Source organism: Lonchura striata, chromosome 14 (genome assembly GCF_046129695.1).
Source record: "Lonchura striata isolate bLonStr1 chromosome 14, bLonStr1.mat, whole genome shotgun sequence".
Lineage (NCBI taxonomy): Eukaryota > Metazoa > Chordata > Aves > Passeriformes > Estrildidae > Lonchura > Lonchura striata.
In genome coordinates, this window is record NC_134616.1 from 7,445,744 (window position 1) to 7,460,804 (window position 15,061).

General features: G+C 47.9%; 1 protein-coding gene across 1 annotated transcript in view; it reads left to right on the forward strand.

The window, feature by feature from the left end:
* Nucleotides 1–15,061, forward strand: part of PLS3 (plastin 3) — a 763,062-nt gene that overhangs the window by 463,579 nt on the left and 284,422 nt on the right. The gene's annotated exons all lie outside the window — the stretch shown is intronic.

Consider the following 15,061-nt stretch of genomic DNA (forward strand, 5'->3'; position numbering starts at 1 on the left):
TTCATGTGATTATTTCTTTTTCTGACAAAGTGTTGAGAGCTGCACAGTTGAGAATGGATGGTAATTCTGACATGATTGAAATAGCAATTGACAGCAAGTATGGGAATTTGAAGTCACAGCTTTTCTGAATTGTATTTAAACTACAGCTTTCAAGGGGCAAAACCACTTTGGGCTTTTGTCTGGTTGAGGAATTACTGCAGAGGTTTTGACTTCTGAGCAGCCCTCAGAAAAACAAGCTGTGGTTTCTGGTGAAGCAAATATGGTTGTTTGTGGTCTGAAGCATTAAGGAATTCTTTCTCTGTTTGTACATATATGATTTATTTTTTATCCTTTATGAGATACCCACCCTCTATGTTGACTCTGGAGGATGTTGCCTAGCCACTGACTTCCAGCCCATCCCACTGTATCCCTTCTGGGGACACAAAAAAAATTGTCGGGGACACAAAAAAAATTGTCAGAGACACCTTCCACTGTCTCAGGTTGCTCCAATCGCTGTCCAGCCTGGCCTTGGACACTTCTAGGCATCCACAGCTTCTCAGAGCAACCTGTGCCAGGGCCTCACCACCCCCACAGAGAGGAATTTCTTCCTGATATCTTAGGTATACCTTCTCTCTTTCAGTTTAAAGCCACTTTGTCCCATCCCTTCATGCCCTTGTCAAGGACTCCTTCTTCAGCACTCTTGGATCCCCTTTAGGCACAAGAAGGGGTTCTGAGATCTCCCCAGAGCCTTCTCCAGGTTCTGGATACCCCCTGCTCTCTCAGCCTGTCTCCAGAGCAGAGCTTCTCCAGCCCTCTGAGCATCTCCTTGGCCAGAGATGCCACAAAGATGCCACTTTTTGACAGTTTGGATGGAGGCATTTTTTTCTTGGTGTCTATAAAAGATCCACAAGTTTGCCAGGCATGCAGCAGGACAGTTGACATGAAGGTGTCCACGGGAGATTTTGCCTTGATCTACTGGAACTCCCCTGTGAGGACAGAGCTGCCCTTCTCCTGTGAGTACCTGCAGGGGCATCTTACCTCTGAGAGGCTTTTGGAGCCCTGGGGAGCAGGGGGTGGAGGGCTCTGCCAGCAGATCTGTGTTTGACTGGCTTTATAGACAGGTCTGTTAGTGCCCTGGGAGAGCTGCTGCAGGAGCTGCTAATGGGATGGAGGTCATTTGAGATGCCTCCCTGCAGCTAAAAAAGCACCCAGCAGTGAAATCCGGTGTAAAGCCAACAGGGGTTGCCTTTTGAGGGGAGTAATTTGACAGCTGAGAAAACCCTTACTGCAGGAGGGGAAGGATGGAGGAGTGGGGGATGTGTTTGGACAGACAAACTTCAGAAACTGAGGAGCTACAGCTGTGAGTCAAGTAGCTCTCAAACCCTCCAGCAAGTTTTGAAAAGCATGGAGACTCGTTAGGAAAACTCTTTTGAGCACCAAGATGCCTCTTAAGTTTCCAGGGATGGAAAGGGATGTCAGCACCTCTGGCACTGCCAGCATCCACCCAGGCACTCAGTGTGGAGCCCAGGGCTGGTGAGGAGATGGTGACATGTAGTGCTAAAATTAATGTTAAAGTCTTGGATCCTTTTGCCCTCCAAAAAATTGGGAAGTTGATAACTGTGAGACCTGTGTGGCCTTGCAAAGGGCCATATTTGGGTCTTAGAGTTTGAGACTAAAGCTTTCCTAAAGGGTACCTGGTATGTAAAAGCTGTTGGGCATGAACTGCTCAGCTGATTTTTGTCAATGACCTTTGCATCCTCTTTATATGGCAAATGATCCATTTTAGTGTGCTATAATCCATTTGCTTTCAGTGATGTAATTTTTGAGTGAAAATGAACTAATGTTTTTTTGTTTAGTTTTTTTAAATTCACACATTATCCAAATATCAGAGCCATGGGTAACACCTGACAGATACCATGCAATTGCTGTTTCAGCTGTTTCTGCTCGTGAAATCAGTGAGGAGAGGAGAAGAAAACCTGATCCGTCTCCTCTCATAAATTTGAGCCAGAAATATCAGGTAATTGAGGAAACATGTCAAACTGATGCAAACCTTGAGCTGCAGCCCTGAGCTGTCAGGCTGGCCCAGTACTCTCAGGGAGGCACAGAGAGTAGCTCTGGCTGGAGAGGTCATCCTTACAGAGATGTCTTCTGCAGGAGAGGTATTTTCCAAGCAGGTGATAAATTTAAATCTTCCACTTACTAAAAATATCCCTTTCTCCAAAGGATTTGGGTGGAGCTGGGGGTGGTTTGGTTATTGCTGCACCCTGCTGGGGTAGCAGTGCCTGGGAAAGGAGAAGTGGAGAGTCCTTTTCCAGTGGGAATGGGGATGCAGGGATGGGGACAAGGGATCTCCTACCTCCAAACTGCAGGGAGCACTGCCAAACCAAGCAGTGATCCAAATGAGGGTGGGCTCCAGGCTCTGGGGGCAGCTGGCACCATGTCCTTCCTGCCCTGCTGGCAGCTGTGGCTCCACGGAGGAGCAGCCTGCACAAACCTTCCTGAGCAAATAGCCCAGCATCTGAACTCTTACCTATGAAATTCAATTCTGGGTTTCCTAAAGCAATCTCCCTGTTCCACCAGCCTCATCAGGGAAGAGTGTAATTTCATTTAATCCATTTCTTGAGTTCAGAGTGAACGGTGTTGCCATCATGCTAATATCACTGCTCTGCCATCTCTAGAGACAGGCTGACGAGTTTGGGCCTGAAATCGAATTTAGCTCTGAGCTTCCAGAGGATCTATCAGCCAAATTACCCGTGGTCTCTACCCAGCAGCTCTGTCATGCAGTTTAGCTCTGTGAGGATACATTAGGCCAGGCAGGAGAGGTTATATCGTTTTTTGTTTGGGGAGCAATGAAATGCTAAAACAATATATATGCAAAGCAAACAAAATAGTTACGGTGAGAGCTGAGTGTTCTTTTTCAGGACAGTACAACCACTGCCTTTTGGTATCCTCAGCTATTTTAATCTGTTCCCTCGTATGACTGCAAATAAGGTTTTCACTTGATAGGATGTGCACAAGCAGTTGTGGACATAAACCTTTATATGAGCTAGAGAGATTAATGTCAAATATATGTATTTTCTGATGGGCATTCATGAGCAGAAGGATGCTTATGGGTTCTGGCACAGCACTTACTTGAGCCCTCATTCTGATAACTGTCTCAGCTCCACAGTATCAGTGGGTGGCCAATGGCACAATACTTGTTTGCCAGTGAATAGCAAATAGCAAACTTTCTGATACATGACATTTGGGAATTATGAGAATTATATTGGGAAATGAATGAGTTTGGGGGATGTTTAGACCAAAGGAAAGGGGAGATTTTGGAGTAGCTCTATGGTTTGAGGTTCTCAGTTTACACTTCATTGTCCCTCTTTGAAAAATTCTTTTAAATGCTGTCTTTAGATTGTAAAGGCAATCTGTAATGAGCTCAAATGATGCACAAGCTGAATTAGACCTTTAGTTTCAGATTAAATGGTGTAGCCTGTCTTGGGATAGAAATAATGTGACCTTTTCTTTTCCAAACATCCTACAACTATAAGATGCTGGTTTTTGAGTGGGCTGTGGCTGTAAGGGATCTCTCTCCCCTTTGCTATCATTGCTTGCTACTTGAAACAGCAACAGCTCTGTAATGTTATTAATATTAGGTGAAGCACATGGAAAGTGTTCTTTTGTGCCACGTAAGCAGTGAATAGGGGGGTTATGCCTCGTGGGAGATGTGTGCTCCACAGGGGGAGACTGGGAATTTCCCCTCTGGGCATGGCAGGCTGGGAAGCGTATTAATAGACATCATTACATTAGAATAATTGCTGTGGAATCAGCAAGCGCGTGCATAATCTTTAATGCCTGGGAAATCTCACACAGTTTCAAAATAATTAAAAGTGGGATTAATCTAGATGCCAGACAACGCCTGCCTAATTACTAATGAATAAAGCTGTCTGAATGGCTACAGCACCCTCAGCAGCATCAGTCTCTGGAGTCAATCCCTGCTAATGGGCGACAGCCAGGGGCTGTCCCTTGTCCCTGTCCCCGCAGGCTGTGACTGTCCGGGGTCGCTGAGAGCCGGGGGATGCCCTGGGAGGAGCTGCTGGGGACGGACACACGGGACAGGGACCCAGCCCAGCCCTCCTGGAGCATCCCTGGTTTGCAGGTGCATTCTGCATGAGGCTGAGAGCCCCACGGCAGGGCTCTGGGGACACAGGGGGGTGCAGAAAGCGATTTCATGGCTGGGTGAGAAACCACAGCTGGGCATCAGCTGCCCATCAGCACCAACTCACATCCCAAACATCAGCTCGGCAAAACCCCTCCTGTCCAAACCCCAGGCAGCTGGAGCTGGTGCTTGCTCACGACTCACAGCCTGGGCCAGGCAGGAATTTCTGCTCCCAGGAGCAGCTTCACAGCTCTATGAGGCTGTAAATACACAAGGAACCAAAATTCTCCCTGCAAGGAAGATGCTGTGGTGCACATCCTGGCTGGGCCCCGGTGTTCTGGGCACACACTGGCACAGCTGGGCACTCAGCTGGGCTGGGTGTCTGCTCTGGTGGGTAGAAGCCACCACATCCAGATCGACCCCAGGTGCCACTGCCTGGTGCCCAGTGAGCCCCATGGTTGTTTGCAGGCACCAGGCACAGATTTACAGTCATTACTGGGATTTTGGTATTTTCTGAAGAACTGCCACACCTGGAGTAACTCCTGCTGCTGGACCAAAGGCCAGGAAATTCCCTTTCCTCAGTTCCCAGGGCAGGTGATGATGTGGAATAACCTCTGCTGTTGCTGGGAAGTGCATTTACTGCTGCTGCCTTTGCCCCATTTGTTGTAATCCTTTGAGGTTTTCTTATTGACATGTGTTTATTTTGATTCAATAGAAAATCACATGTTTATTTTAATTCAATAGAAAAATCACATGGTTAGCCCCTCATATCAGAGGGACTAATTGCTGGCATGGACAGATGAATGCAATGAGCAGGTCTGGGTGTGTTGCTTGTTTATATATATAAAAGTTATGGGTGCTTCCTGGGAGTAATGAATTGAGAATAAAAGGTAGTGATATGCAGAATTCTTGAAATACAGAAAAATATATTCTTACAGTATAAATGTATGGGAATAATGAGGAGGGATTCCCTCAGGTCCTGTGCTCCAGTGACTGAGTTTGCACATGGAGGACTCACACCTGGAGGTGGCCCAGGTGGTGCCAGGTACCACCACTGTTGGCAGGCACACTAAGCCAAGAGGTGACACATGGAATGGTGGAGAGCTCTTACCCTAGCCAAGGAGCCTGGAATGTGACCATCATTCTGGAAATCACTGAAGATTTGTGAGCTGTGAGCAGGCTAATCCCCTCCTCAGCAAGCCACATTTGGGACCTCACATCTGGGACTGCTCAGGGCAGGTGAGTGAGGGCACAGAGAAGGATTGTCCATGGTCAGTCCTTGTCACAGCCCTGTGCCCCTCTGCCCTGCCATACCGTGGGTGGCACTGCTGTGTTTCAGCTACATCCATTCTGGGATTGCTCACGGATCCCAAATCCAGCCGGATCCTGCCCAGGGAGCCCCGTGCACCAGGCTCTGCCAAAATAATGTGCCAGGGAAGCACTGCCAGCACCACACCAGGCAGAGGGGGAATGGTTGGCAGCAACAGCTTTCCCAAACAGTCCCTTCCATCGTGTCCTCAAGTTCCATTGTGGAGAGAACACAAATTATAATTACAGATGTCCTGCCTTCCTGCAGTGCCCTTCAGAGCCCATTCCTCACCGTGGCTGCCCGGCCCGTGGTGCGTGGGTGGCTCTGCAGGGTCCCTGTGGTGCTGCTGACTCACACACGGTGCCACTTCCCCTCACCAGCTGGTCACACCATTGCAATGCTGCCTTTTTCTTTTTTTTTTTTTTTTTTTTTTTTTTTTAATTTTTTATTTGCTTTTTATGGCCTTGCTGAGAAAATGCTGCATCGGCGTCAGTGTGTGCAAAGTGCTGCCTGCAGAATTCTAAGTCCCTTCCAGGGCCTTTCGGGATGTCACTGCCAGTCTGGAAGGAGTCATGCTGGCTCTTTGTCAAACATCACATTGATTTTAAAATTACTCTGATGGCTCTTTAAGGCAGTGCACTTTTTGTGGCCTTCTGCATTTGTCATAGCCGATCTCTCTCTTTCCCATGGAAGGGCAGAGGGGTGGCATTATCTGGTTTGGCTGCATTGATTTTCTGGGAGTGGCAGGTCAGATTTTGGATGGGGAGAAGAAGATCAGAACTGAAACATCAGACTCTCCACTTTCTCCTGGTGGTGCTCAGCTCCTGAGCAGGATGGAACTCACAGAACACACTCTGTCAGCAGAGTTTTTCCTCCCAAGATACCTGTGTGGTGGATAAAACAGTGCTTGGGCTGAAGGTTTGTAAGGCATGGACCATGAGCTGTGATAAAGGGAGAGTGGGGTCCACATACTCCTGCTTCCTTCTTATTTGCTGAATCTGGCAACCTATGCCCTAAATCCTCGCCCCTTTGACCTGGCTGCTTTTCTGTCACTTCTGCACAAAAGTGAAGGCCAAACCAAAGGTTGCAGAGGCAGCATTACAAATTAAGATGTAAAGGTGAGTCATTCTTCTGCATACTGCAGAACAACCTTTCCACGAGGGTAAATACAATCTCTGTATCTGTACACTCAGCTGTTAATACTGTAAACGAAGTACAATGTTTTTCAGATTACTAAATCATTGTTGTCAGTAGAACAAGCAGCCCAAGCAGGCTGCCAAGGTAGGAGATGAAAGAAATCATTAATTCTATGTTTCTGGTTCATGCACAAACTGCTGGAACACGCCACTGAGGGGAGCAGGGGATCCTCAAGTTCCTGCTGTCTCCAGATGAAGGCTGGCTGCTGCTCTGTGAGGGACACTTCTGCCAGATAAAGTTTGAGTCTGTGCAGGTGCAACCAGCTGAACTGGGGAGGGAGCCCACCAAATGCAGAGGCCAAGTGGAGACAATCCAATGATCTCAGCCACCCTTAACACTTGTGACAGGCTCTTAGAAAAGGTCCTGCTGCTATGTGGGTTCTGAATATTCATGGGACAGTTCATTGAGTCCCCTTAAAGAAATATCTCAGCTGGCACCAGCCTCTGGGGCACTGGTGCTGTCCTCTGTGCCTTTGGGGATGGTGCAAGAGCTGCAGGCTTCAGTCCCCTGCAGGATGCTGTGCAGGGGCCATTCTGTGCAGCCCTACAGCCTTCCCTGGCAGGGAAACCCGGGCATGGAGAGGTGCAGCACTTTGCCCTTGGGGTGGGAGGGAGGCTGCCCTGAGGGTGACAGCGTGGCAAAGCTGCCTTCCATCAGTCAGCTGCAGAACAGAACTGTCCTGCTTTGCAGCCTGTTGACCATTTCATATATTGGTCATTTATGTATTGGTCGTGATAGAGGCCAATGGTCCTCATCTGACCCTGGCACTGCTCATCTTCCTCACAGACCTTGTTGGGAGGGTTGGCTGCATCCCCTGCAACTGCAGCACCATAGCTGGGAAATTGTTCTGATTCATGCTCAGGGCAGATAATAATTAAGCAGGATGCACCTTGGATTTGCTTGACCTAAGTGTTGGGGTGTGGCTCATTTATTTTGGTTTGTCTGATGGTCAGCCTGGCTCCTCAAGGGAGGGCTCAGCATGCAGGGGAGCAAAGAAGATGCAGTCAGGATAGGAGGGGATTTATCAAGCACATCTCAAGGTTGACCTCCTTGTGAGACCTCAGAGAAGAGCCCATTTCTCAGGGCCCTGAAGCCAAGGATGCTCCTTGTCTTGGGCTGTTGTGTGAGGAAAACTTCATTGCTGATCAGGGGGAACAGTATTCAATGTTCCCACCTGTCCAGCAGCAGAGATGCCTGGACATCACAACCCAGCCTGATCTTGGCCCTCAGGGTAAAGTTCTCGCCCTCCTGGCCCCATCTGAGGTCCAGGGGAAAAAGAGGCATTTATTGAAAAGATTTCTATTTACTGACCAAGTTCTGCTTGGTATTCAGAAGTGGAAGAAAGTAGGAACCTTATTATTTACATCCGTACTGATTTAGGCTTTAATTTAGGCAATATAATGCAATCTCTCTCTGGACTTTAATAGCTTTTCTATTATTTTACTCCAAAGCTGCTTGAAAATGTGAGCTCCTTTACTACGTGACTACTTAGACCAATAAAGGAGCTGTTTACTTAACACATTAGTTTGCAGGCAGCCTCCTGCAGTCTGCTGGTGGAGGCTGCCTTTGTCCATGGCTGTGAGTATGAATATGCATAATTAATAAATGTTATTTGCTGGACATTTATTCCTGGGTGTCTCAGTTCTCCTTGACCGAGAAATTTTGTCTCTTTGAGATCTAATGAAAGGTTTAGACTTTTTAATTTATTTTCTTAGATTAGTCTCAGAAAATAACCCTATTATTCTAATAGGTAGATCAGTCCCTGAGGAAGATATGAATAAATGAAAAAGCAATAGGTGAAAAATAGGCCAGAGCTGCTATTACAGAAGAGTCTTTCTGACCTTTTAATTTTTGGTTCAGAAGCACAGGAAATCAGACTGTGAGCACGCAAAATTCAGCCAGATGCTCCTGCAGCCCCAGTCGCTGTTTTTCTGTATAAGAGTGGCAGAATTTCTACCACAGCAAACATCTTCTCTGGAAATACATTTTAAGTGCCTGTTGTATTAAATATATTTTAGATTAGAGTACACGAAATTCATTGTCTCTGTTCAATCCCATTTTGGATTGTACACACTAGAGGGAGCCATGGAAAAACCAATCCCCAGCCTGCTGCCAGGCTCCTGCCATTCTCCCCAAAGCCCCGGGCCCTACCTTCTTCTGACCTCTCCCCTGGGAAAATGGGTGTTTTTGAGGAGCAAACTCTTAAAAAAAAAAAAAAAAAAAAAAAAAAGGCAAAACTGTAGGAGCAGTTTGTTGAAATTAAAGTGAATTGCTTGGATATGCTAGTATTGGTGGTGTCAGTCAAAATTTTAGATGGGAAAAGGCATTTATTTCAATACATCTAAATATTGTCTTTTGAGAATGTCCCAGGTTAGCTGATGTTGGTCCTTTTGGACGTTGCCCTGTATTGCTCTTCCCCTCTGAAACATTGTGTATGCACCCAGGAGATGTTTTTACACAGTATCCCGCTCTCAGGAGGACAGACATTGTTGAAGGTATCCAGGAGTCAATTAAAATGTTTCAGGAGACGGGAAATTATTTTTGCAACTCTGTTTCATCTGAAATTCCATCTGTTTCTCTTGCTTCCCAGATTTTTGTGTGCCCACCACCCACAATTTTGCCTAATCTCTTCTTAAAGTCCCCTGTGCTCCCCATACTACTTCCCAGAGAGGAGAGTCTTGGGGCTGGGAGAGAGGCAGCTCCTGTTTTCCTTCTGCCTGAGCCCTCTTTGTGTTGGGAAACAGGGAAAGAGCTCCCAGCTCACCAGCAAAGTCCCAGATTCTGCCTCCTGAGCCCCCATTTTCCTCACCTAAATGATGCTTGTTTATAAGGCATGGTTTAGCACAGCGGATACTCATTTTTTCCTCCTTTGGGAGCTGATATTGGGAGCTGCTGATGCAATCTCTGTGTGCTGATGGATCCTTGAGGAGGTTAATGCACTGTGCGAGGCCAGGATGAGCCACGCAGCCACTCCAAGCCCTGCATTTTCACAGGGACTATTTGCCCTGGCAGCTTTATGGGAAAGAACGGGGCTGTTAGTGGAGCAGGGCTGGAATCAGAGCAGGGATATGAGAACTTAGCCCATGCTGTTGTTAATGGTGGTCACAGCATTGCATATGTGAAGCCCAGATGACAACAGGAGCAGGCTGTTTGCTTTGCTGCTTTCCAACACAACAGCAGCTTTGTTGGGGCTTTGATGAGCTGTCTCTGCTGCAGCTCGGGTGCAGGCTGCTTTTCTGTCTGCAAGGAAACATCATCTCTGTTAAGGCAGAAGTGTTTCCCTCTGAATGACAAGAAAAGAAAAGCTGAGCAGTGGTCTTGTCAAGTGCTGTTCCACTGATAAAACAGAAAATAGGACAGAAGTTTTCTCCCATCAAACAGGGTTATTCTCAGCCAAGAGCAGACATCTCCCATTTATTTATATCCTCTTGCTCCTGTGCTCTTTTTGTACTCCCATCTGCAGAAAGTTTCAAAGGGGCTCCAGGCCTGACTCTGCAAGTCACCAAAAGACCTGTCAATGATGTAAATAAATCCAGCAACAGGCTGGGAGAGAGTAACAGCCACTAGCTAACCAGCTGGGAGGGCTTTCCAGGACTGCAGCCGACCCCTGGCACAGAGGTGGATGCACAGCTCGGTGGGTGGGATGCACACACTGTCACATTCGAGGGTCAGGGGTTGGAGCTGTGGTGGTGCAAGGAGTGGCAATCCTTCCTGGCCTCTCCTGCTCTCCCACAGTGATTAGTGCACCTTTTGTAAGTCATGAAAAAGGAAATATTAGCTGAGTAATGCTTAAACAAAGCCTCTGTGTGTTTGAGGATAGTGGGGAGTGTACAGGCTGGGCTGCCCAGGCAGCCCAAGAGAAGATTTAGAGCAGCTTTTAGCTTCTGATGAAACCTGTCACACTCTTCTGCTTGGAGCAGCGACCCTGGGGGAAGAAATGAGAACCCATTTGGGAAAGGGTGATACCTCCATAGATCATCATATCCTGAGTCCACCAATGACCCAGGGAGGTTTGTTTCAACCTAAGATGGAGATATTATTCCAAAGAGATATGTAATGGAATGCAGACACAGTATCTCTCAGTGCTGTCATCTGCAGGGAAAGTCCCCAGGGAGGTGGTGCTGGTTGTGTTTGGAGATGATGCCACAGTTCAGAGGGACATACCAGGAACAGAGTGTGTCCGGGTTCCTCTGCATGTTGGATGTTGTCGGGAAACAATTTTTCTGGTTCTCAAAGGCATCTCAGGCTCTCCAAAGGCACAGCTGAGCACTGAGGGGCAGAGTAGTGTCCTGTGTGTTGTTCCCCACCATTGTACCTGGTTTTATTTAGACAAAAGGCAGCAAGGCTGGCAGAAACCATTCTTTGTGACATGATGCAGCAACTGAAAGGAGAAACCCTGCTTTTTATGGCTCTCAAGGAAAGGCTTTCCATTTAGCTCAGGAGTAGCAGCTGTTCTCCCAGTTTACAACACACAAACAGACGGCATTGTTTTCTGATTTGCCTTTTTTATTACAGCTGATATTGAATGGATGGCTAGCAAAAAAAAAAAAAAAAAAAAGAAAAAGAAAAAAAAAGAAAAAACCCCAAAACAAACAAACAAACCAAGAGGGGAATACCAGCCCAGCTGGTTCACTTTATGGCATTTAGGAACTGTAGGAGCCCAGTACATGCTCTTTCAGGCAAACACCACCCAGGTACACCCATGATCAGTGTTGCTCTCTCTGGGTGAATGGGAAAAGGGTCTCCTTAGGGTGAGTGGGGCAGTGAACTGGTGGTTCCAGGGGATTTTGTTGTATATGGGATGTATGCAAGAGCTGGGACGTGCCCCATGAGCCAGGCAAGAGGCAGCCGGTAAGGGTGGCTCTGCAGCCTGTTGGGAGCACTGCAGTCAAAAGGGACTTTTCTCATTCAATTCATCAAACACAATTGCATTAATGTGAGGGAGCAGAGCACTGAGGAGGCAGGGGTCATTTTAACAATGTGGTAATGTATTTTTCTTTATTTATTTAACCAAGATCACACCTACAAATGGCTGAACAGATTTCTGTAAGTCAGGCTCCTCTGTGTCAGGTGCTCAGCGGGTATTGCTGCCTCGACTGATCTTTCTGCAGGCAGCACCGGATTTTTTTTAGAGCTTCCTCATGCTCATCTACCCTCCCGGCTGCTCTCACAGTGCAGCAAAGCAAAGGGGCTTCTGCCACTCGGCGGGGCTCTCCTCTGCCTTCGGGTGACTCGAACGCTTGTTAATTGGCAGCAGGTTCTTAGCCTCGCTGGAGGCAGAGGCTGTGCCAGCACGCTGCTTCCTGCAGCGCATCGCTCCGGTGATTACAGCTTGACTCAGCCTTGCAGCGCGGCTGTTCTTCCCTTCTGAGCCTCCCCTGGGAGCCGGAGGTTTTGGCAGGCGCTTCCTCAGTGTAAGGTGTCTCTGGGGACCCGGGTTCACTTACCGGGACTGTCTCACATGTGCCCAAGCTGGCTGCAGGCTCCAGCCATCGAGGGAGAGGAGCGAAGCCAGCAGCCAGTGAGTCAGTGCGCTCCCATGGTATTTGCTAGGCTTGGGTGGGGTTCCTCAGAAATGCCAGTTCACTTCCAAAGGAACATAAATCACCACATTTATACAAGCTTCAATTCCGCAGATCCCTGTTTAGCAGTCAGGATGGGGTTTACAGTTAATTAAATAAAACAAAAAAGAAGAGGGCATGTGAAAGCAAGACCCAGATGTCTTTAATAATTATCCCAAGAGTGAAAACTTTCACTCTTCTTTCGGATGATGACAAACACTGGGGAGCAGCCGCCCCCGGAAACTCGGGCCCCTCCTGCCTCCCTCCCTTTGAAGCTTGGTTTCCTTCCCCTCGGCGTGCAGCGGCGTGACTGGGGACAGTGTGTTCATCGCCCGCTGGCACTCGGGCCCTCTGCGGGGCCGAGCCCGGCTGCTCTCCAGCTCCCGTGTCCTCCCTGCGGAGCAGCTCCTCCGTGGCTGCCTGGAAATGGGGCAAATGGGGGGTGTGGAGCCATTTGCTGGCTTTGGAGAAGAATCTCTCCTTCCCCATCTTGCCTGGCTCTGCACGCCGCCGCATGGGTGATTTGTGTGGGCCGGGGGGACAAGAACACTCCAGAACACTCCCTTGCTGGAGCAAGGGACCAAGCATTTTTCTGTGGGTAATCCGCCATAACAGCAAAGAAAAACTCCCAAACCCTTTTGTTTAAAACAACTGGACCTCTCTTATCTGCTCCACAAATTGAGAGCATCTTTCCCTGCCCTCTTGTTGATCCAAGTCAATTGATTTGAAAGCCTGGATACCTGATGGCTGGGGTCTTGTTTGCTGCTTGTACCTGATGCTCAGAGCCACCCACAGCCCATTGCCTCCTTTGTGAGCCTTGTTCCCTTCCTGTATTTCTACCTTTGACGTTAGGTTCTTTCTCTTGCAAGTCCAAAGAACAAAGCTGTCCTCCCCACGCACTCAGGCACTCCTTCTTTTCCTAACTGAGCTCTGCAGTGCAGAGTTATTAATAAAAAATCACAACGTCATGTACAGCCCGCACCATCACATTTGTCAATGTCACCACCACGCAACATTGTGTGTTTTTTCCACCTTTTAATGTTTCTTTGCTGCAGAGGTTGTTTAAAAGGAGGAGGAACACTAAGAAATCCCTCCCTACCTGCCAGAAGAAGTGAGTAATGATTTCAGTTAGGGGTGTGGCAGTTTGATGTCATCATTTGTGGTTATTAAAAACTGTTATTTGCAACCATTCGGCTGCTAAAAATAAAAGAATTCTAATACTCTACCATGATTTATCCTATTGAAGGTGTCAAAATGATCCTGGTTTATCAACCTTTTATGTAAAATGTCAATTTCTAAGTGGTGCTCATGGCCTGTATCTCTGCTCAGTCCTTCGTAACCCATTTAAGGCTAATGCTCAGCAGTGGTCATTAAAATCAGCTTCTACTTGAGCAGGGTTAGGTTTTGAAGATGTATTTTCAGAATTTCCCATAGTTAGTAGAATCCATACAGAAGTGCAGGAATACAATGCGGGATCCTGTTCCAGCAAATTCTGGGTTTCACTGCCATGAGGGTGAATGATGTGCAAAGCAACTTGGGACCCAAGGCCCCTCTGCCCTGACACATTGAGGAATTCAGGACAAAGCCTTCTGAAGAAAATGCTGCAGCAAAAAAATGCAACACAGCAGTTGGCAGATTTTATGGTGGGGATCTTTCTGTGTTTTCCCTTTGGAGCATAGGTGGGACCTCTAATGAGTAACCACACTCCCCGTAGCAGTGTTTGGCTCACTCCGTTGATCATCTTGTAGCAAGAAAAGGAATTAGCTTGTGGCTTTCTTAGTACCCCAGAGGATTCACAACACTGCAGGAATGTGGAGCAGGGGAAGTATCACAACATCAGCCTGAAGCACCAAGTTCCTCCAGCATGGGCTGCAGGGACCATGGGTCTCATGGCCCCCACAAAGGGATCTGCAGGTGGGTGTGAGGGTGCCACTGGCCCAGAGAACTGCTGCAGCCTCCATCAGCCCACTTGGCACAAACACTTCTGGGACAGCCTATTTCTGTACACACCTGCATTGTCATGGAGGTGCAGCTCTGCAACCTGGCTTCTGCTCAGCACTCGGATTCCTTCCTGTCACACATCTGTGGGCAGCTGTGTTTATGTTAGTGGGGTTTTTGCAGAGGACAGGCAGGGCTCTTACCATCGTTGGCTCCCGGGGAGGTGGCACAGGACCTAAATGGGTTTGTTGAGAGCAAGCCAAAGCTGGAATTAGAGTGTGACTGTTGTGTCCATGGGGAGAGTAACAGCAGCCCCAGAACAATTCACTGTGTAGGCAAACAGCTGCTGGGAGGGCTTGGTGGAGCCAAGGGAACAGGGTGATGGAGAGAGGGCTGCTCTGGGACTGGAAGCCCCAACAAGTCCTCCTTGTTCTCTGGTACGTGAGACTGCCTGAGAGTCTCATAATTTGCAGGTTTAAAATCTTGTGGACTTCAGGGAAGAAGGTGGAGACTGCTGTGGGCTAGGCAGGAGGTAGATCTCTTTCAGTTGTAAAAATCCCTGACTGCCTTGTGCCAGCTTCTGTGAGTGGCCATTTACTTCCCAGCTGGAGAGCTGCACAGTGAGTGAGGGGGAAGGAAATCCCACTCTGTGCTAGAATTGTTTTGGTGGAGAGTATCAGGGATATTTCTTCCTCTGTTGTTACAACTACCTTACGCCATGTGTCATTTTGTGCTGTTTTATTTTGCAATAAGAGCAAAATGTCACTTACTTTTGCAACCTGTATGTGCCATGGGGCATAACGTGGGAAGGACATTGAAAATACTTGTTCCTTCTGCTATCCATGGGCTGTTCACAAAACCACGTTAATATCCCTTCCCTCCAGACACCTGCCAGAGACACGAACCTCTTCTGCTTTGTAACTCCTGCCCAGG